At 41.6% G+C, this 23,384-nt stretch overlaps 1 pseudogene across 1 annotated transcript in view; it reads left to right on the forward strand.

Moving 5' to 3' along the window:
• Gm5065 (predicted gene 5065) overlaps window positions 1-4,535 on the forward strand; it is a 10,141-nt pseudogene extending 5,606 nt beyond the window's left edge. The window contains exon 2 of the transcript NR_003622.2: window positions 3,201-4,535. The product of NR_003622.2 is annotated as a predicted gene 5065 (transcript). The remainder of the gene's footprint in view (window positions 1-3,200) is intronic.
• The last annotated feature ends 18,849 nt before the right edge of the window (window positions 4,536-23,384 follow it).

Raw genomic sequence — 23,384 nt, forward strand, 5'->3', positions numbered from 1 at the left:
CAGAAGACACACTACCCAATGCATTCTATGAAGCCACAGTTGCACTGTGTGTTCTCCCTTGGAGGTGAAACGGTTTCTGTTAATTCAGGAACCTGTCACAATTTCCTTTTTTATTTTATTTATTTATTTATTTATTTATTTATTTATTTATTTATTTAGTTTTTCGAGACAGGGTTTCTCTGTATAGCCCTGGCTGTCCTGGAACTCACTCTGTAGACCAGGCTGTCCTCGAATTCAGAAATCCACCTGCTTCTGCCTCCCAAGTGCTGGGATTTAAGGACTGTGCCACCCCTGCCTGGCACAATTTCCTTTCATAGAGGACGTCATAAGAGATTATTTTTCTACTTCTATCATGTTTAATGTTCCAAATAGATTTTAAAAACTGGTTGAGTGCATATTACTTTTAGTTTCAGAAGATATCATGTATATTTTAGAGTCATTTAACTATTATAAATTATTTTGATGACTTAAAAAATGTCAATCCTGACACATTTTAAAATAAATTTTATTAGTTTAAGTAAAAAAAAAAAAAAAAGAAATATGTGGTTAGATTCAAGTCTCTAGTGAGAGGCTATCTACAAAGTAGTTTTATATGTTTTTGGAAGTCGATTGTGCTTTTTGTTTTATTTTGTTTTAGGTGTTTTCAGACAGGGTTTCTCATTGTAGTTCTGGCTTGCTGGAACTCACTCTGTAGATCAGGCTAGCTTCGATCTTAGAGAGCCACCTACCTCTGCCTCCCAAGTGCTGGAATCAAAGGACTGCACCACCACTGCCCAGCTGCCTTTGTGGTTTGTTTGTTTTTAAACGGAGAACTTTCCACTCGTGGTTTCAGTTAACCTCAGGATCCACTGAGCCTCACTGACTAGTTTGTACAGGTTTGCAACACTTTCACTGATCACTTCTTAGCACCCACACAGTAAACTGTGTTAGATCCTCAAAGGAGATCAGAAAACAAAGCAATTTGCATATTTTTGAACCGAAATTGTTTACAAATGGAGAAACAGCTGCTGTGTGAGACAAGTGAAGTGGTGCAGGAGAGAGCCCTGGCTTTAATCAGATAAGAAAGATAATTGTAGAAGCAACCATGTTTCAGCCTGCACTTGGAAGAGCATGGGTTGGTGTGTGTGTGTGAAGGGGTTGCAAACCATTCAAGCTGGGCAGGGAATTCCACATGGTATTTTTTTTTTTTAACGTGCATTGCTGTTTTGCCTTCGTGAGTGTGTGTGTGTGTGCGCGCATGCGTGTGCCAGACCCCCCGAAACTCGTGTTACAGATTGTTGTGACTGTCATGTTGGTGCTGGGTCCTCTGGATAAGCAGTCGGTACTCTTGCAGAGCCATCTCTCTAGCCCCCTCACACAGTATTTGCAAAGCAAAAAGAATTCAGCAAGCATGGTGCATTTGGGACTCACAAATAGCCTGATATTTTTTGGTTTTGGTTTTTAGGGGCTTTTGTTTTGCTTTTGAGCATTTGTTTGTTTTTTGTTTGTTTGTTTGTTTTTTAATGTAAAGTGTCACAAGAGAACAATCCTAAGCAAATGCAAATCGATGTGCTATGGACCATCACTATCACATGGCTATTTATGAAGAAGCTTGTGACTAGTGTGCAAAGCCTTTGAAAAACACTGCAGAAACCTGAGAGCTTCCTTCCATGGCAAATTATGATAGCTCATTTGAACTCTGGTTAGATGCTATCTCAGCTACTTTAACGAATTAGGGTTAGGGTTTCTTCCTTCAGACAGAGTCACCTCCTACTCTTAGGAAACAGGAGAAAAACAGTCTGCCTGTTACACAGATGTTCTTTGCCTGGTCATCATGGTTTTGTTTGTTTGTTTGTTTGTTTGTTTTGTCTTTTGTTTTTTTTTTTGTTTTTTTACAGAACTCTAAACAGCCACTAATTTTGTCTTTTCCATCAGATCCCTGGACTATGGTGTAGGTTGACCTTCATTCTTTTTCAATTTGGAAGGCAGCAGAAAGAGTGGTACAAATCTGTAAAATTAACTTTTATTCTTCTGATGTAATTGTATTCACCATGGCTTACTGCCTCTGTCAGCTAACCTAGGCCTAGTTGTGGAATCTTCTAGTTTCTGTGCAATCTTATCTAGGCTTAGGATGTTTTCAGCCTCTGAGACTTATTGCTAAATAAGCTCACCCTTTCTTGTTCTTTCTGATCTCTGCCTGGCTGGTTCACCTCAGCCGTTCTGGCTCAATCTTCTTTGCCAACTGACTGATTCAATCTGGATTTTCTCTTAGACTCTAAGTTGCTCTGGTTGGCCTCAAACTAGCTCTAGCAATCTTTTTCTAATCTGGCTTGTTCTCATCTTCTGGCTCCTTGTGCCTTTCCTGTGTCTAGCTTGTACTCTCTTCAGTTTGTCTCTGTAAAGCTCTCCCTGTAAAACTGCCTTCTTCTCCCTCTCAGTACTGCTCCAATTGGAGGCTACTGACAGCTACTTAGTAAGATCCTGTCTCAAAAAACCAAAATGGGGCTGGAGAGATGGCTCAGCAAAAACACTGGCTACTCTTCCAAAGGACCCAGGTTTCATTCCCAGCATCAAGATGGCAGCTAACAACTGTCTGTAACTCCAGTTCCAGGAGATCCTACCCCCACATAGACATACATGCAGTCAAAACATCAGTGCTCATAAAATTAAAACAAAAACAAACCAAGTTCGAAAACAGGAGTTATTCAATTTTTCTGTGTTTTTAAAAACCCACAGGTAGGCTGTATACCCAAAGGACTCTACTTCCTACTACAAGAACACACACTTATCCCTGTTCATTGTGGCTCTATTCTCAATAGGCAGGACACAGAAACAGATTAGATGCCCATCAGTGGATGAATGGACAGTAAAAATGCGGTACCTGTCTATAATGAAATAATATTAGCTGTAATGAAAAATGAAATTTGGAGGTAACTGTGTAGGACTGGAAACCACTATACCAAGTGAGGTAAGCCTGACCCAGAAGGACAAACAGCCGAGTTCTCACTTGTACACTACCTCCCATCACATCTTCAGGTCTATGTTTAACTCAGAGGACCTGGGAATGGAAAACCATAAAAGGTCCTTTGGTGGGGACAGGCAGAAAGATAAAGAGGGAATCATGGGAAAGAGGCTTACGTGAGGAGACGGTTGGGAGGATTATGTGGAGGATTGCTGGGGTGGGCGAGTAACTAACATGGATTAATAAGAATATTTTTTAGGTCCCTGACGCTTGTTGCAGGAACATGGCAGGGTTGGGAGCCAACAGTGATGTCATGGTGAAACTTGATGATGGGCACTTAAACAACTCCCTGCGTTCTCCAGTTCAAGCTGGCGTGTACTTCCGTGGGCACATTAAAGGTGGTATGAGACCAGGCAAGAAGGTATTAGTGATGGGCATCGTAGATCACAACCCCAAAAGCTTTGCCATCAGCTTGACTTGTGGTGACTCTGAAGATCCTCCTGCCGATGTGGCGATTGAACTCAAAGTTGTGTTCACAAACCAGCAGGTCTTTAGAAACTCTTGTATCTCAGGAGAAAGCGACGAAGAGAATTTGGCATTTCCTTACTTTCCATTCGTCCCCGACCAGCCATTCAGGATGGAGATTTTTTGCCAGCAACCGTGTTTCAGAGTGTTGGTGGATGGACACCACCTTTTTGATTTTTATCATCGTATTCAAACATTATCTGCAATTGACTCCATAAAGATCAGTGGGGACCTCCAGATTACCAAACTTGGCTGATGTTTAAAGCACTTCTATTTCAAATATGATCAATCAGGTGCCACAACTACATGTCTGAAAGAGGTGTCCTAGCCAGATCTGGAGTCTTAAAAAGAAAACAAAAACAAAGACAGACTTCACTGTCTCTTTCTGTGTAGTTTAAGTCTGGAATGACAACTTCATCTGTGGTTTGCCCAGAAGAAGAAAGCTGGCAAGAAAGACACAGAGCCATTATGCTCAGAATGAAGTAATACATCTATGCTGGATTTTATTCAGACTAAACCAAAATGGATTTGTGATGATTTGTGATTTGGTAGCAATTACTCATCATTTCAAAGCAAGGTGATATTTAGAAACAAAAGTGCTAAAGACCTTAAAAACAACAAGGGTACATCAAATCCGTGCATTTCTGCACTGACATGCAATTGCATAGCACCACTGACACTTTAGTCAGGGTATTTACATAGAGTGCAGATCGTGCAAAGTTTGGTTCTGCTTTCTTGGGGGTTGTTCTGGTTTTTGGTTTTGTTTTGTTTTTTTGGCACAGCATCATGTTAACTTGGATTTCTAAGCGTTCTTGATTAATTTATTTATATTTAGTATATGTATTAATGTATCAGAGAATGAGCAATGTCTACAAATTATGAACTTAGGTTGCAGGGGAAAATGTATGCAAAACTAGCATAAGATAAGTGGATTTTTCCCTTAAAGAATTTGAGTATATTCTCCTTACCCCTCAACTTTAGTTTCTTAACATAAAATGCTATAGATGCTTTTGGGAAAATTTTTTGCAACACTTCAATAAAGCTCTAAAGTTCTTGTCGATTATGGGAACTTTTGTTTGCATTGCTTTTTCTCCTTCCTGTGAATGAGCACAGTATTGGCTTCCTTAAGGCTAACTACTCCTTAGATTTACATACTAGCTCATTAAGTTGTTATTAAATTAATGGAAAGCAAATAAGAGGTGATTGCATAGACAGCTTTTAAAATAACTATCAGTTTTTAATAGTATGCTATGAAAATGATTCCAGAATGCAGTGTAAAGCAGAAGCAAGTTGCCCCAAATTACTTACTGAGAAGTAATTTATATCAACCTAGGCTGTTAGCTCATTGTATACTTTTTCTTCTGAGACCCTCCCCAGTATGGTAAGCAATGCCTTTGGAGCTTCTGATTAGACAGTGCTGCCTCCCTGGTGGATACGGTGGGATCCAGTTAGGTCATCTGAAACATTAAGTCCCAGGGAAACTGCTTCCCTGCACTTGCAGAACCACCAATAGGCTGAGGATTATCAATGTATCTGCAAGGCTAGGGATGTTAAGTGTTTCATTTACTGTGTTGTTCCTAGAGAGAAGGGCCTTTGGCATTGCTTTGGGTGGGTAGTGAGAGAAGAAAGGGATCCTGGGTGGGGTATATTTAGGTTTTGTTTGTACAGTATATGTGCCTTATTAGGGCATCTCCTTGTCCTCCTTAGTTTTTAAGGTTTTTTACACAACATGCAGAGGCACTTAAGTGGCCATGTCATCTTCATGTGTCAAGAACGGAGACAGTGTTTCAGAAACAAAGTCCAAGATAAACAAAGCAAACTAAAATAAGTAATCTTTATAGATGATATATTTGGATCCTTCTCAACTTGGAAACTATTTAGCAAAGTTCTGTGGTGTTATATACAAAGACTTGTCTGCCAAGACCTGCTGCATCTTAAAAAGCTTTCTGTTCTTGCTGGCTTCTCAGTCAGCCATGAGAGCTGTTTTGTAGCTCCAGTATTTTTTTATTTATTGCCTGTGAACAATTTCTCATGGGTTGAAAAGCCACATTAGAGGAGTGTCTGTCAAGAGATTTAGAACACAGCCTGAAAAACATTTGTAAGATTTGGATTTGATTCATGCAGTAAGCATCCCCCCCAGGGGTTTTCTGAGTGGCCAAGCATGTATAATTCTATAGAAGCTTGAGGAACGGGGAGTATAAGAGATTGGAAGTGCCTTTTCCCTCTACCTGTCAGCTAACTCATAAGCAGTCAATCCCTTAGGCTGCTTGGTATGGAAAAGCAGTAGTAAACCCCCAGATCAGCCTCCTGGCAGCCATCTAAGTGGTGTGTTGAGTTGATTTTGAACTAGTTAATAAATAGGGGCCACAGCCCAACTCACTGTCCAAATAGCTAGATAGAAACTACGACAAGTTCACGCTCTCCTCTGCCTGTGAGGTCTAATGTGGGAAATTCAGCATGGAAGGTGCAATTTAAAGCTTCATGGGGAAAATATTTGCATGCACAAGATAAGTTGAAAATACTATAAAAGCAAGATTTTATAATGATTTCCTTCAGGGGTGGGGGATACAACTCAGTAAGTAAAAGCACTTGCCATGCAAACTTGTTGACTTGAGTTTGGATCCTCAAAACCTAGGTAAAAGCTCTATGGAGTGTGGGGTGTGTTGGGAACTATCGGGGTAGGGGAAAAGCGGGGAGGGAGAGAGTCCATGTCCAGCCAGAGCTCCTGTGCTCTGGGCAGGCAGACACGGGAGGGCTGCCAGACACGGGACACTTTCCACTCAGCCCTGGGTGGGCATCTAAGCCACTGACCCCATTCGATGGGGGGGTGCACAAGGGGCAGCCCCCAATACCAGGGGCCCCGGGGTGATGCCCTTGGCCCCAGAGTTATAGGAGAGAGGGCAGAAGGAGAGAGATTCCCACGTAGGGGAGAGTCATGGGTGGAGCACAGGAAGGCCTTCCATCAGGAGATTAGACACAGCTCATTATGAGAAAGCCTATCCCATCATCCAAACACAGCTGGCCCTGATGAACAGAGACAGTCTATGATTTTAGAGTTTTATTTTAGAAAGGCAGAGGGAAAGAGAGAAGGTAAAAGAGAGAGACTGTCTATGGCCACAAGGAGAGAAGGGGGAAAGAGAGAGAGAGAGAGAGAGAGAGAGAGAGAGAGAGAGAGAGAGAGAGAGAGAAAGAGAAAGAGAAAGACAGGCTAGAGTAAGAGGGAGGAAGCAAGAGGGAGAGAGAGTGAGTAAGAGAGAGGAGAGGAGAGTCCAGGGGAGGAGAGAATAAGAGGAAAGAGAGCAAGAGGAGAGAGAGTAAGAGGGAGAGTGAAAGGAGAGAGTGAGGTGGGGCCAAACAGCCCCTCTTATGGTGGGCTGTTATCTTATTGTTGCTAGGCAACTGGGAGGAGTCTAACCTGAAGGTTAGAAGCTTGGGACATTGTCTACATGACTGTTAGCCACACACTTCTCTTCTGGGGGCTGTGGGGGTGGTAACTTCGACAGGAGCCTTGAGTCCAGGAGATGTGAGGGAACTCCTTCTGTCCCATGTAGGTGAATTATCACCACCGGGTCCCAGGGTTCCACACCTCAGCTCTACTGGAGACCAGCCTGTCTTTGAATAGCCCAATGCCCCACAGGGATGGGGGTAGAGACAAGGGGATCCCCAGAAGGCCAACTAGCCAGATGATGCAGAAGGAAAGAGACCCTGTCTCAAACAAGATGGAAAGACATACACACATGCGCACATTTATGAAACATGTGTGTATGGGGCGGGGCAGGAGAGGGGGAGGGACGATGGGACAAACCTTTTACTACAGTGCAGAGATATTTTAACTGAACAGTGGTGTGATGAAATCAGCCTGTTAGCCACATTAACTAGGAGGCATTTAGCTGAATGCATGGTGGGCTGGTGAGTTGGTTTTGTTGATTAAAAAGTGCTTGCACCACAAGCATGGTACCCAGAGTTCCACCACAGAGCCCATAGTGGAAGAATAAGCCCAACTCTCAAAAGTTGTTCTCCAACCTCCACTCATGCACTTGTACACACACACACACACACACACACACACTAAAAGTGAATCGCACACACATACTAAAAGTGAATCAGAATGAAAGTGAGTGAGAGGAGCAAGCATACTCATTCAGTGGTTCCCCGCAGGTGTGTATTGAGCATGCTGGGTTTCTGAAGGGCTCTTTGCTAAGAGTGAAGTGTGTGCAGCTGTAATAGGCCAAGGGCCAGACCTTCTATAGAGCTTGTGTGAGTTGTCTGTGGTTAACCTTATTTGCTAACCACAATCTCCGCTTGCCGCCTGCTTAAGACTAGTCTGACAGCTTTCGGTTCTGTGTTTATACTAATTTGCTTAGCTATTTGGAGGCACTGCATTTGCAATTAAAATGGTCTGTGTAATTGTTAGAAAACGACTCTGTAAGTGAGATGAAAAACAGTTTTGTGCTGTTAAAAATACGTGAGTGAGAAAAGAGACTGAGAGCAAAGGAGAGAGGAGAGAGGGAAGGAGAAAGAGATTAGCTATAGATAAAGTCATTTTAATCCCAATAATCAGGAGGCTCATTCCTTTGAGATTAGTTTGGATTCCATAATGAGATCCTGTCTCCATAAAAGTTAGCATAAAGGTGATGAGCTGGCTTTAATCCCAGCATTCAGGAGGCAGAGACAGATGCATCTCTGAGTTCATGGCCAGCCTGGTCTACAGCATGAGTTCCAGGACAGCCAGGGCTACACAGAAAAACCTCTAACCCCTCACTAACACCCCCAAGAAAGTTAGAAAGGTAGTTAACTAGATCTAGAACTAGAGTTGTTATAGAATTTGTATTAATGTTAATATTAGTACTAAGAGACACCAATTGAAAAGTGTGCTGGCTAGTTTTATGTCAGCTTGACCCTAACTCCTCACTAACACCCCCAAGAAAGTTAGAAAGGTAGTTAACTAGATCTAGAACTAGAGTTGTTATAGAATTTGTATTAATGTTAATATTAGTACTAAGAGACACCAATTGAAAAGTGTGCTGGCTAGTTTTATGTCAGCTTGACACACACACTAAAGTCATCAGGGAGCGGGGAACCTCAGTTGAGAAGATGCCTCCATAAAGTAGAGCTGTAGGCATTTTTTAAAAATTAGTGATCAATGGGGAAGGGCCCAGCCTATAGTGAGTGGTGCCATCCCTGGGCTGGTGTTCCTGGGTTCTATAAGAAAACAGAATGAATTAGTCATAAGCTGTAAGCCAGTAAGCAGTGCCCCTCCATGGCCTCTGCATCAACTCTGCCTCCAGCTTCTCTTCCAGATTGAGTTTCTGCCTTGGCTTCCCTCGATGAACAGTCATTAAACATACATAAGCCAAACAAGCCCTTTCCTCCTTAAGTTGCTTTTGGTCATGGTATGTCATCAGAGCAGTAACAGCCCTAAGTAAGACAAAATGCATCAGAGCAAATGCTGAAGAAAGATTTAAGTTTTGAAGGATGGTTAACCATGTCCTGCTTGGACTGTAGTCCACAGAACAGTACTCGGCATGTGTCTTATAGGTTATTGGCGTGCATTTCCTGCAGTAGTGTTTGGTGTGTAACTCATTGAGGTTCAACTCTTGTGGTGGAGGTTGGCCTGTGTCACGTAGTTTACTGCAGAGCTTTTGACTGCTTAGTTAAGAGAAGTTGAATCCAGACACCATGGCACTGTTTACATCTTAAATTACCATATCTCACATTCTAAATGGGAAGACCTTTGGAGATATCCCCTCTGTTCTTATATCACTGGGAACCTGTCCTGTCAAATGATGGTGAGTTTAATCTGAATTGATGTCAAGGCAAAATCTCAGAAGCCATTTATTAGCACACACACAGATACGGTTATGAACCACAGCCCACCAACCTGGGTTCAGGTCCAGCTTGAGTCATATTGGCCCAGAAAGCACTGTGGACATAACCCACCAAAGTTTCTTAAAGACCCGAATGCATGTGGGGATAATTGAGTGAAGTTTGCATGATTCTCTGACTTAGTCAGATCTGGCACTCTCTGGCTTCCATTCATTCTTGGCAGCAATGGATCAGAGCACACCCCTCTTAAGGGGTGTGCTGTGGAAATGTATCATGGTCTCCACACTGTCTGGGCTCTCACAGACATTTGGTCTTTACCTCTTCCAATATTTGATATTTACACTCTAGCTAACTGAATCTTAGGGGGAGGAATGGGTCAATACTAGATCACCCAATAGATCAGAAAATCATATATATATATACATATATATGTCAAATCGTACATACACACACACACACACACACACACTCACTCACATGCATGCACACACAGTGCTCAGAAATGGCTGGGAAATCATGGTGGTTGTTTTTCAAATCCATATCCATACATTGGTGTAATCAACAAAAATCCTAGACTTGTTCTGGAATTTTACTCAGGAGAGATACTTGCACATTCCTGCCAGGCATGTGAAGACCAGATGCTGATGTCCGTGTTTTCCTTAGTCAGCCTCCATGGATTTTGTTTGTTTGTTTGTTTGTTTTTGAGATAGATCCCACTATCACACCACCAGGCCTCGGGGCTTTCTGTATTTGCCTCCCCAGTGCGGAGGTTACAGACTCACGTTGTTGTACCTAGAGGTTGTATTGGTTCTTGAGATTGAGCTCATGTCCCCCATGCTTACAAGACAGGTACTGCGTCAGTGGAACCCTCACCCCCATTCCTGTATAGACTTTTCTAACATTTATTTCATAGTATGGAGATTTTTTATTTCCTAAAATTTTTAATTAAATAAGGGGGAAGATGACATGTGGCATGCCAATAGTTTTCCTTTAAAGTTAACTTATACATGTATCCATTTATTACTTGTGCATGTGTACAGGGTTGTGCGTACCACTGTGTACATGTGGTGATCAGAGGACAACTAGCAAGAGTTGGTTCTCTCTTCCTGCCATGATGGATTCCCGGGAATTGAACTCAGGAATCCAGGCTTGGTGCAGACACCTTTATCTGCTGCACCATCTCAATGGCCCCACATGTCCATAGTTTTTCAACTCAGATAGCTATGAAAATCATTTCCAGGGCTTGACAATGAGAATTCAGCAAATATTCAGTTCTGTCACGAGTTGTATGTGATAGCATCTGTAAATGAAGCAACACTGAGCCCCTCCCCAGAGACCACAGTTAAAATTAGCACCATAGCTGGGGAGCCATCTTTGTGGAGAGAGCACAAAGCACACAAAGGTAGTGGAAGTTTCCAGCACCATTCGTCCTCCCTGGGAGTCAAATGCATCTCACTTTGAATATGCATGAGACACACAGGCCTCACCATAGCCTTGGATCCCTACCTGCAGACATAACAGTTCTGCATAGTTCAGCCAAGTGTGAAATCACTATCTGCTTACATCTCTGGCTGCAGACATCCCCTTTCTGATCATCGTTCAACATATTTCCTGTTTCTACTTTGTGCCTGAGCAAGACCAGCTCACAATGTGAAACAGTAATCAACTTTAGATGTATTATACCAGCTATTAAAGTTTAGTCTCCAGATTAAATTAGGTGTTATTAAAGGAAATGTAAAAATATCTGAATTCATTTCTGACTATAGAAAAAAGAAGGGGCCCTTGAGGAGGTAGGAAATGGAGAAAATTAAGCAGCATATTAACTGTTTGTTAAAAGTGGGAGAGAATTGGCTGGGGATGTAACTAAGTGGTAGTTATTACTCACTGCCAGCATATGTTTGAGACCCTGAATTCTATCCCCAGAAATACACGGGAGAAATACACACACCACCACCACCACCACCACCACCACTTTAATGAATCTTATTTTATTTTATTTTATTTTATTTTATTTATGTGTATAACCTATTAATCTAGTATATGTATAATCTATTTTTCTTATGTGTAAATCCATTAATTTATGTGTATATGTCTGCATGTGAATGCATACATTCAGATAACTTGGAGATCAGAAAGGGGCATTAAAGTCCCTGAGTCTGGAATTATAAGTGGTCATGGGCCACAAAGCATGGGTACTGAGAACTGAATTCCATTCCTCTGTAAGAGCAGCGAGCACTCTTAAGTTCTGAGCCATCTCTTCAGCCTTATTTTGACCAGCTTAGATGTGTAGGTTCAAGACCAATCTTGAAACATTAATGCTTGATATTGGTAGCATATTCCAATACTAACTGCTGAATAGTGACCATTACCTGTTGGCCATGGATTATACAAAGATTATCACATGCATTGCCTGTTTTTAGTCCACACAATTACTTTATTTGTTTATTTATTTTTTATATTTTTATTAGGTATTTTCCTCAATTACATTTCCAATGCTATCCCAAAAGTCCCCCATACCCCCCCCCCCACTCCCCTATCCACCCACTCCCACTTCTTTCCCTGGCATTCCCCTGATGTCCAATGGGCCTCTCTTTCCAGTGATGGACGACTAGGCCATCTTTTGATACATATGCAGCTAGAGTCAAGAGCTCCGGGGTACTGATTAGTTCATAATGTTGTTGCACCTATAGGGTTGCAGATCCCTTTAGCTCCTTGGGTACTTTCTCTAGCTCCTCCATTGGGGTCTCTGTGATCCATCCAGTAGCTGACTGTGAGCATCCACTTCTGTGTTTGCTAGGCCCCGGCATAGTCTCACAAGAGACAGCTATAGGAACACAGAGGCCAGCAGCTTCTGGAACGGGCGAGAGCCACAGAGCCTCTGAGGCGGCGCCATTTTCGGCTACAGACAACCTGCCACCTTCCTGGTCAGAGCACAGGTGTCCGCACAGCCCGGGAGGCTTCTGCCTCACGTTCCCCGGGGGCCACCTTGGTTCTAAGACCCCGCGGCCGGCGGTCTGCGGGTGAGAGTGTGGAACACAGAGGCCAGCAGCTTCTGGAACGGGCGAGAGCCACAGAGCCTCTGAGGCGGCGCCATTTCCGGCTCCAGACAACTGGCCACCTTCCTGGTCAGAGCACAGGTGTCCACACAGCCCGGGAGGCTTCTGCCTCACGTTCCGTGGGGGCCACCTTGATTCTGGGACTCCGCAGCAGGCAGTCTGCAGGCCAAAGCAACACAGCTTCTGGGAAAGATCCTGTTTTGGGCCTTCAACTTCGGCCAGGAGGAGGTCCAAACACCAGATAACTGTGCACCTCCCTGAAAGAGGAGAGCTTACCTGCAGAGACTGCTCTGACCACTGAAACTCAGGGAAGAGAGCTAGTCTCCCACGTGTGCTGATAGAGGGTAACAAAATCACCAGAGGAACAATCTCTAAACAGAGACAACTATAACAACTAACTCCAGAGATTACCAGATGGCGAAAGGTAAACGTAAGAATCTTACTAACAGAAACCAGGACTACTCATCATCATCAGAACCCAGCACTCCCACTTCGCCCAGTCCAGGGCACCCTAACACACCTGAAAAGCTAGACCTGGATTTAAAAGCATATCTTATGATGATGGTAGAGGACATCAAGAAGGACTTAAATAACTCACTTAAAGAAATACAGGGGAACACTGCTAAACAAGTAGAAGACATTAAAGAGGAAACACAAAAATCCCTTAAAGAATTACAGGAAAACATAACCAAACAGGTAGAAGACATTAAAGAGGAAACACAAAAATCCCTTAAAGAATTGCAGGAAAACACAACCAAACATGTGATGGAATTGAATAAAACCATCCAAGACCTAAAAAGGGAAGTAGACACAATAAAGAAAACCCAAAGTGAGGCAACAGTGGAGATAGAAACACTAGGAAAGAAATCTGGAACCATAGATGCGAGCATCAGCAACAGAATACAAGAAATGGAAGAGAGAATCTCAGGTGCAGAAGATTCCATAGAGAACATCGGCACAACAATCAAAGAAAATGGAAAATGCAAAAAGATCCTAACTCAAAACATCCAGGAAATCCAGGACACAATGAGAAGACCGAACCTAATAGGATAATAGGAGTGGATGAGAATGAAGATTTTCAACTCAAAGGACCAGCAAACATCTTCAACAAGATTATTGAAGAAAACTTCCCAAATCTAAAGAAAGAGATACCCATGAACATACAAGAAGCCTACAGAACTCCAAATAGACTGGACCAGAAAAGAAATTCCTCCCGACACATAATAATCAGAACAACAAATGCACTAAATAAAGATAGAATACTAAAAGCAGTAAGGGAAAAAGGTCAAGTAACATATAAAGGCAAGCCTATCAGAATTACACCAGATTTTTCACCAGAGACTATGAAAGCCAAAAGAGCCTGGACAGATGTTATACAGACACTAAGAGAACACAAATTCCAGCCCAGGCTACTATACCCAGCCAAACTCTCAATCACCATAGATGGAGAAACCAAAGTATTCCACGACAAAACTAAATTCACCCATTATCTCTCCACGAATCCAGCCCTTCAAAGGATAATAACAGAAAAAAACCAATACAACGACGGGAACCATGCCCTAGAAAAAACAAGAAGATAATCCCTCAACAAAACTAAAAGAAGACAGCCACAAGAACAGAATGCCAACTTTAACAACAAAAACAACAGGAAGCAACAATTACTTTTCCTTAATATCTCTTAATATCAATGGTCTCAACTCCCCAATAAAAAGACATAGACTAACAGACTGGCTACACAAACAGGACCCAACATTCTGCTGCTTACAGGAAACCCATCTCAGGGAAAAAGACAGACACTACCTCAGAGTGAAAGGCTGGAAAACAATTTTCCAAGCAAATGGTCTGAAGAAACAAGCTGGAGTAGCCATTTTAATATCGGATAAAATCGACTTCCAACCCAAAGTTATTAAAAAAGACAAGGAGGGACACTTCATACTCATCAAAGGTAAAATCCTCCAAGAGGAACTCTCAATTCAAAATATCTATGCTCCAAATGCAAGGGCAGCCACATTCATTAAAGACACTTTAGTAAAGCTCAAAGCACACGTTGAACCTCACACAATAATAGTGGGAGACTTCAACACACCAGTTTCATCAATGGACAGATCGTGGAAACAGAAACTAAACAGGGACACAGTGAAACTAACAGAAGTGATGAAACAAATGGACCTGACAGATATCTACAGAACATTTTATCCTAAAACAAAAGGATATACCTTCTTCTCAGCACCTCACGGGACCTTCTCCAAAATTGACCATATAATTGGTCACAAAACAGACCTCAACAGATACAAAAATATTGAAATTGTCCCATGTATCCTATCAGACCACCATGGCCTAAGACTGATCTTCAATAATAACATAAATAATGGAAAGCCAACATTCACGTGGAAACTGAACAACACTCTTCTCAATGATACCTTGGTCAAGGAAGGAATAAAGAAAGAAATTAAAGACTTTTTAGAGTTTAATGAAAATGAAGCCACAACATACCCAAAACTATGGGACACAATGAAAGCATTTCTAAGAGGGAAACTCATAGCTCTGAGTGCCTCCAAGAAGAAACGGGAGAGAGCACATACTAGCAGCTTGACAACACATCTAAAAGCGCTAGAAAAAAAGGAAGCAAATTCACCCAAGAGGAGTAGACGGCAGGAAATAATCAAACTCAGGGGTGAAATCAACCAAGTGGAAACAAGAAGAACTATTCAAAGAATTAATCAAACCAGGAGTTGGTTCTTTGAAAAAATCAACAAGATAGATAAACCCTTAGCTAGACTCACTAAAGGGCCCAGGGACAAAATCCTAATTAACAAAATCAGAAATGATAAGGGAGACATAACAACAGATCCTGAAGAAATCCAAAACACCATCAGATCCTTCTACAAAAGGCTATACTCAACAAAACTGGAAAACCTGGACGAAATGGACAAATTTCTGGACAGATACCAGGTACCAAAGTTGAATCAGGATCAAGTTGACCATCTAAACCGTCCCATATCACCTAAAGAAATAGAAGCAATTATCAATAGTCTCCCAGCCAAAAAAAGCCCAGGACCAGACGGGTTTAGTGCAGAGTTCTATCAGACCTTCAAAGAAGATCTAATTCCAGTTCTGCACAAACTATTTCACAAAATAGAAGTAGAAGGTACTCTACCCAACTCATTTTATGAAGCCACTATTACTCTGATACCTAAACCACAGAAAGACCCAACAAAGATAGAGAACTTCAGACCAATTTCTCTTATGAATATCGATGCAAAAATCCTCAATAAAATTCTCGCTAACCGAATCCAAGAACACATTAAAGCAATCATCCATCCTGACCAAGTAGGTTTTATTCCAGGGATGCAGGGATGGTTTAATATACGAAAATCCATCAATGTAATCCATTATATAAACAAACTCAAAGACAAAAACCACATGATCATCTCGTTAGATGTAGAAAAAGCATTTGACAAAATCCAACACCCATTCATGATAAAAGTTCTGGAAAGATCAGGAATTCAAGGCCCATAGCTAAACATGATAAAAGCAATCTACAGCAAACCAGTAGCCAACATCAAAGTAAATGGAGAGAAGCTGGAAGCAATCCCACTAAAATCAGGGACTAGACAAGGCTGCCCACTTTCTCCCTACCTTTTCAACATAGTACTTGAAGTATTAGCCAGAGCAATTCGACAAAAAAGGAGATCAAGGGGATACAAATTGGAAAAGAGGAAGTCAAAATATCACGTTTTGCATATGATATGATAGTGTATATAAGTGACCCTAAAAATTTCACCAGAGAACTCCTAAACCTGATAAACAGCTTCGGTGAAGTAGCTGGATATAAAATAAACTCAAACAAGTCAATGGCCTTTCTCTATACAAAGAATAAACAGGCTGAGAAAGAAATTAGGGAAACAACACCCTTCTCAATAGTCACAAATAATATAAAATATCTTGGCATGACTCTAACTAAGGAAGTGAAAGATCTATATGATAAAAACTTCAAATCTCTGAAGAAAGAAATTAAAGAAGATCTCAGAAGATTGAAAGATCTCCCATGCTCATGGATTGGCAGGATCAACATTGTAAAAATGGCTATCTTGCCAAAAGCAATCTACAGATTCAATGCAATCCCCATCAAAATTCCAACTCAATTCTTCAACGAATTAGAAGGAGCAATTTGCAAATTCATCTGGAATAACAAAAAACCTCGGATAGCAAAAAGTCTTCTCAAGTATAAAAGAACCTCTGGTTGAATCACCATGCCTGATCTAAAGCTTTACTACAGAGCAATTGTGATAAAAACTGCATGGTACTGGCATAGTGACAGACAAGTAGACCAATGGAATAGAATTGAAGACCCAGAAATGAACCCACGCACCTATGGTCACTTGATCTTCGACAAGGGAGCTAAAACCATCCAGTGGAAGAAAGACAGCATTTTCAACAATTGGTGCTGGCACAACTGGTTGTTATCATGTAGAAGAATGCGCATCGATCCATACTTATCTCCTTGTACTAAGGTCAAATCTAAGTGGATCAAGGAACTTCACATAAAACCAGAGACACTGAAACTTATAGAGGAGAAAGTGGGGAAAAGCCTTGACGATATGGGCACAGGGGAAAAATTCCTGAACAGAACAGCAATGGCTTGTGCTGTAAGATTGAGAATTGACAAATGGGACCTAATGAAACTCCAAAGTTTCTGCAAGGCAAAAGACTCCGTCAATAAGACAAAAAGACCACCAACAGATTGGGAAAGGATCTTTACCTATCCTAAATCAGATAGGGGACTAATATCCAACATATATAAAGAGCTCAAGAAGGTGGACTTCAGAAAATCAAATAACCCCATTAAAAAATGGGGCTCAGAACTGAACAAAGAATTCTCACCTGAGGAATACCGAATGGCAGAGAAGCACCTGAAAAAATGTTCAACATCCTTAATCATCAGGGAAATGCAAATCAAAACAACCCTGAGATTCCACCTCACACCAGTCAGAATGGCTAAGATCAAAAATTCAGGTGACAGCAGATGCTGGCGAGGATGTGCAGAAAGAGGAACACTCCTCCATTGTTGGTGGGATTGCAGGCTTGTACAACCACTCTGGAAATCAGTCTGGCGGTTCCTCAGAAAATTGGACATAGTACTACCGGAGGATCCAGCAATACCTCTCCTGGGTATATATCCAGAAGATGCCCAACTGGTAAGAAGGACACATGCTCCACTACGTTCATAGCAGCCTTATTTATAATAGCCAGGAGCTGGAAAGAACCCAGATGCCCCTCAACAGAGGAATGGATACAGAAAATGTGGTACATCTACACAATGGAGTACTACTCAGCTATTAAAAAGAATGAATTTATGAAATTCCTAGGCAAATGGATGGACCTGGAGGGCATCATCCTGAGTGAGGTAACACATTCACAAAGGAACTCACACAATATGTACTCACTGATAAGTGGATATTAGCCCAAAACCTAGGATACCCAAGATATAAGGTACAATTTCCTAAACTCATGAAACTCAAGAAAAATGAAGAGTGAAGTGTGGACACTATGCCCCTCCTTAGAAGTGGGAACAAAACACCCTGGGAAGGAGTTACAGAGACAAAGTTTGGAGCTGAGATGAAAGGATGGTCCATGTAGAGACTGCCATATCCAGGGATCCACCCCATAATCAGCATCCAAACGCTGACACCATTGCATACACTAGCAAGATTTTATCAAAACGACCCAGATGTAGCTGTCTCTTGTGAGACTATGCCGGGGCCTAGCAAACACAGAAGTGGATGCTCACAGTCAGCTAATGGATGGATCACAGGGCTCCCAATGGAGGAGCTAGAGAAAGTACCCAAGGAGATAAAGGGATCTGCAACCCTATAGGCGGAACAACATAATGAACTAACCAGTATCCCGGAGCTCTTGACTCTAACTGCATATGTATCAAAAGATGGCCTAGTCGGCCATCACTGGAAAGAGAGGCCCATTGGACACGCAAACTTTATATGTCCCAGTACAGGGTAACGCCAGGGCCAAAAAGGGGGAGTGGGTGGGTAGGGGAGTGGGGTGGGTGGGTATGGGGGACTTTTGGTATAGCATTGGAAATGTAAATGAGCTAAATACCTAATAAAAATGGAAAAAAAATAAAAAGAGACAGCTATATCTGGGTCCTTTCAGCAAACTCTTGCTAGTGAATGCAATGGTGTCATCGTTTGGAGGCTGATTATGGGATGGATTCGTGGATATGGCAGTCTCTAGATGGTCCATCCTTTTGTCTCAGCTCCAAACTTTGTCTCTGTAACTCCTTCCATGGGTGTTTTGTTCCCAGTTCTAAGAAGGGGCAAAGTGTCCACACTTTGGTCTTTGTTCTTCTTCAGTTTCATGTGTTTTGCAAATTGTATCTTATATCTCAGGTATACTAGGTTTCTGGGCTAATATCCACTTATCAGTGAGTACATAGCATTTGAGTTCTTTTGTGATTGTGTTACCTCACTCAGGATGATGCCCTCCAGGTTCAACCATTTGCCTAGGAATTTCATAAATTACTTTATGAAACAACAACTATTATTCTGTTCCTATGGATGAAGAAGTTTTGAGTTAAAAGATGAGGTGACACTTATGCAAGCTGATCTGACAAGAAAGCTCATCTGGCACACGGATGCGAGGCCCTGGAGAGGACCCACGGGGTGGTGATTTGTGGTCACATTACACGTAGTGTTTATTAGTGAGGTTCTGTTGACTAGGTGACTTGTCAGCCAGGAACTTCACTTATTGGATGGTTGGTAGGGAGGCAACATTATTCTGTGATTCTTCCCCCACCCCACCCCCTTTTTTCTTTTTCTTTTCTTTTCTTTTCTTTTCTTTTCTCTTCTTTTCTTTTCTTTTCTTTTCTTTTCTTTTCTTTTCTTTTCTCTTCTTTTCTTTTCTTTTCTTTTCTTTTCTTTTTTCTTTTCTCTTCTCTTCTTTTCTTTTCTACTCTTTTCTTTTCCTTTTTTTTTGTTTAATTTCTGCTTGCCCTTCTGATCATCAGTTTGGGAGGAAAGACACAAACGCTAGGGAGACAGTGTGCACTTAGAGAGGGAAGAATCTTGGAGAATCATTTGCCAGGGCCTCATTCATGTGTCAGGCTAAGCAGATTTTTAATTTTGCAGGTGTCCAATTTTTACTCTTTGCTGGGTTTACTGATCTGATTGGAAGACAGGCTTCGACAAAATAAATTGGATTTCTTCTTAAGGAATAATAGAAATTCGGACATTAAATGTAGCAAATACCAGCTCAGCTCAGCATTATCTACTTGTACCTTTTAGAAACATAATTAAATGTATGCTAATTAGCATAGTTTTCAGAACTTTTGATTTGGCGGTATTAATGCTCAGTAATATGACATTTAATGTCTTAAGTACATGAGTTTCAAAAATATCATCTGTGGCTGTCCAAATGGGACAGTGCTCTTAAATGCCTTTGTGAAATTTCATTGTAATTTTTGTTTGTTCATGGTAGGTAACATTGGGAAAGGCTGCAAAAACGGTTGTTGAAAGTTAGATAAAGTTCTTGAATATGCATCTTACTTTAAGTAGTGGTAAACTTCCTGAACTTCCTGGTACTGAGAGCAATGCATTTGGAAATCTTGTGAATTTATAACTGATGATATGGACAGTTATCCTCTTATGAAACTTAATTCTCTCTCCCAATGATATATATTTAGAATATGGAATAAAAGGAATTTAGTGATACTATAAATAACTTTTTAGTATTTTGTTAGTTGTATAAGAAAACAGCCATGTTGCTTCTTAATTTGCTGTATACAGCACTAAATAATGAAGTTCTTTAGTTACAAAAAAAGTCCCTTCCTGGTGGTGAATGCCTTTGATGATGCTAGTACTCAGAGAGGCAGGAAGGTGAGTCTCTCAGAGTTCAAGGCCATATACATATGAGTGTACATATAGAATTCCAGGACAGCTAGGACTGTAATAGAGAGATTTCTCTCTCAAACTAAAACAACAACAGCAAAACCTCACTTATTTCCAAATTACCGAATTTAACCCTTTTCCACTGTGCTTAGTTTTCTTCTTTGTTTAGGAGATTCCTAATGTGTCTGCCCTCCTTTTCCTAAGAGGCTCCCCACCATGATAGGTGTAAACAAGTATTAGTGCTCTGAGAGCACACTAGAGCAGTGTGGAGAAGGAGCTGTGAGTGTGGGCTGTATTGGAAGGAGAAGGGCTGGTGGGCACATGGCTGTTGGGCTGTGCTGCCTCCTGGAGCTCTTGACTGTGTTGCACCGCTTCTCTCTCTTCCTTTTTCCCCTAGGAAATCAAAATCAGCAATGAAAAGGGAGACATAACAACAGATCCTGAAGAAATCCAAAACACCATCAGATCCTTCTACAAAAGGCTATACTCAACAAAACTGGAGAACCCCAATGAAATGGACAAATTTCTAAAAAGATACCAGGTACCAAAGTTAAATTAGGATCAGGTTAATGATCTAAACAGTCCTATATCCCCTAAAGAAATGGAAGCAGTCATTAATAGTCTCCCAACCAATAAAAGCCCAAGACCAGATGGGTTTAGTGCAGAGTTCTATCAGACCTTCAAAGAAGATCTAATTCCAGTTCTACACAAACTATTCCACAAAATAGAAGCAGAAGGTACTCTACCCAACTCATTCTATGAAGCAATACTTACTCTGATACCTAAACCACAGAAAGACCCAAAAAAGATAGGAACTTCAGACCAATTTCCCTTATGAATATCGATGCAAAAATACTCAAAACAACCCTGAGATTCCACCTCATACCAGTCAGAATTGCTAAGATCAAAAATTCAGGTGACAGCAGATGCTGGCAAGGATGTGAAGAAAGAGGAACACTCCTCTATTTTTGGTGGAATTGCAAGCTTGTACAACCACTCTGGAAATCAGTCTGGCGGTTCCTCAGAAAATTGGACATAGTACTATTGGAGGATCCCGCAATACCTCTCCTGGGCATATATCCAGAAGATGTTCCAACTGGTAAGAAGGACACATGCTCCACTATGTTCATAGCAGCCTTATTTATAATAGCCAGAAGCTGGAAAGAACCCAGATGTCCCTCAACAGAGGAATGGATACAGAAAATGTGGTACATTTACACAATGAATACTACTCAGCTATTCAAAAGAATGAATTTATGAAATTCCTAGGCAAATGGTTGGACCTGGAGGGCATCATCCTGAGTGAGGTAACACAATCACAAAAGAACTCAAACGCTATGTACTCACTGATAAGTGGATATTAGCCCAGAAACCTAGTATACCTGAGATATAAGATACAATTTGCAAAACACATGAAACTGAAGAACAAAGACCAAAGTGTGGACACTTTGCCCCTTCTTAAAACTGGGAACAAAACACCCATGGAAGGAGTTATAGAGACAAAGTTTGGAGCTGAGACAAAAGGATGGACCATCCAGAGACTGCCATATCCAGAGATCCATCCCATAATCAGCCTTCAAACGATGACACCATTGCATACACTAGCAAGATTTTGCTGAAAGGACCCAGATATAGCTGTCTCTTGGGAGACTATGCCAGGGCCTAGCAAACACATAAGTGGATGCTCACAGTCAGCTATTGGATGGATCACAGGGACCCCAATGGAGGAGCTAGAGAAAGTACCCAAGGAGCTAAAGGGATCTGCAACCCTATAGGTGGAACAAGAATATGAACTAACCAGTACAACCTGGAGCTCGTTTCTCTAGCTGCATATGTATCAGACGATGGCCTAGTCGGCCATCAGTGGAAAGAGAGGCCCATTGGTCGTGCAAACTTTATATGCCTCAGTACAGGGGAACGCCAGGGCCAAGAAGTGGGAGTGGGTGGGTGGGGGAGTGGGTGGGGCGCGTGTGGGGGACTTTTGGGATAGCATTGGAAATGCAAATGAAATAAATACCTAAAAAAAATATAAAAGAATGGATTTGTGGGAGATGGGCTCTCCGCTTATATTAGCACAGTTTGTCAGTAAACTTTGGGCCTTGATCAGAAATCTGTCTTGGTCTCCATTACTTCTCTCGCTGTTCTCTGCCATACAGATCTGGCCGCCTCCTCAGAAACCCAGGTAGTGTGGCTGCAGGTGGCTACACTCATTATTTTTAGTTGAATGAGAGTTAATTCCATGGCTATTATTGCCAATTCTGAAACAGTGAGAGAAAGTTTGTCCTTACCTTGGAAGACTCAGGAGAATCAGAGTGTGAGGGAGCAGCTAAATCAGATGGAATGATATAGAATTAGTCATTATGAGGAACTCTACTTGCTACTGTTCCAAATCGTCAATTCTTACAGAGACTTTGAGTAGTCATCTAGTGAGAAGGAAAGCTTAACTGGATGGATGACTGCATCGGGCCTGCCCTGAGTATTCTTGGGAGCATCTTCACGTGAATGGCTTTCTGCACTGTGTTGAAGGCTACTAACTGAATGGAGACTGTTCTCATAGGGGCCTCTTCTCTAATGCTTTGTTTTTGAAAAGAAAAATGAAAGGGAAGTACCACACCCACTCCAGTAGTGACCAGCATAACAGGCCCAAAAGCCTGGATGTAGTCCAGAGGCAAAAAGTTCACAGAAACTTAGTCTCTTGGAAATTGGGCATTCCCATAGCTAGAATGCCCCAGATTTGTCCCTGCAATAGTGTGGAGGGTCTTGCATGATTTCCTTCAGTATTTTGCTAGATAAGAGTTAGAAATCTCTTGGCAAACTTAGCAAAGTATACTTAGAGTCTTCATTATAGTGATGTATGGCAGACGACATTACTTATGAGTAGAAATTCCCCTCACACAATCACTTAGAATAATACCTGAGCTACTCCCATATGTAAGAATTTACAATTATCTAGGAAGAAGGAAGGTTGTGGTCTAAGAATGAACTAGGGTAGATACTTAGAACTATAAATAGCTGAGTTACAACCACACACAAACATTCACAATGGCCTAGGGGGAAGGTAGACTATACAATAGACTAGAATTGGAACTATGGCAAGGGCACGAGGCCCTTGTCCCTGACTTCTAAGATTAA

This window comes from Mus musculus, chromosome 7 (genome assembly GCF_000001635.26).
Source record: "Mus musculus strain C57BL/6J chromosome 7, GRCm38.p6 C57BL/6J".
Lineage (NCBI taxonomy): Eukaryota > Metazoa > Chordata > Mammalia > Rodentia > Muridae > Mus > Mus musculus.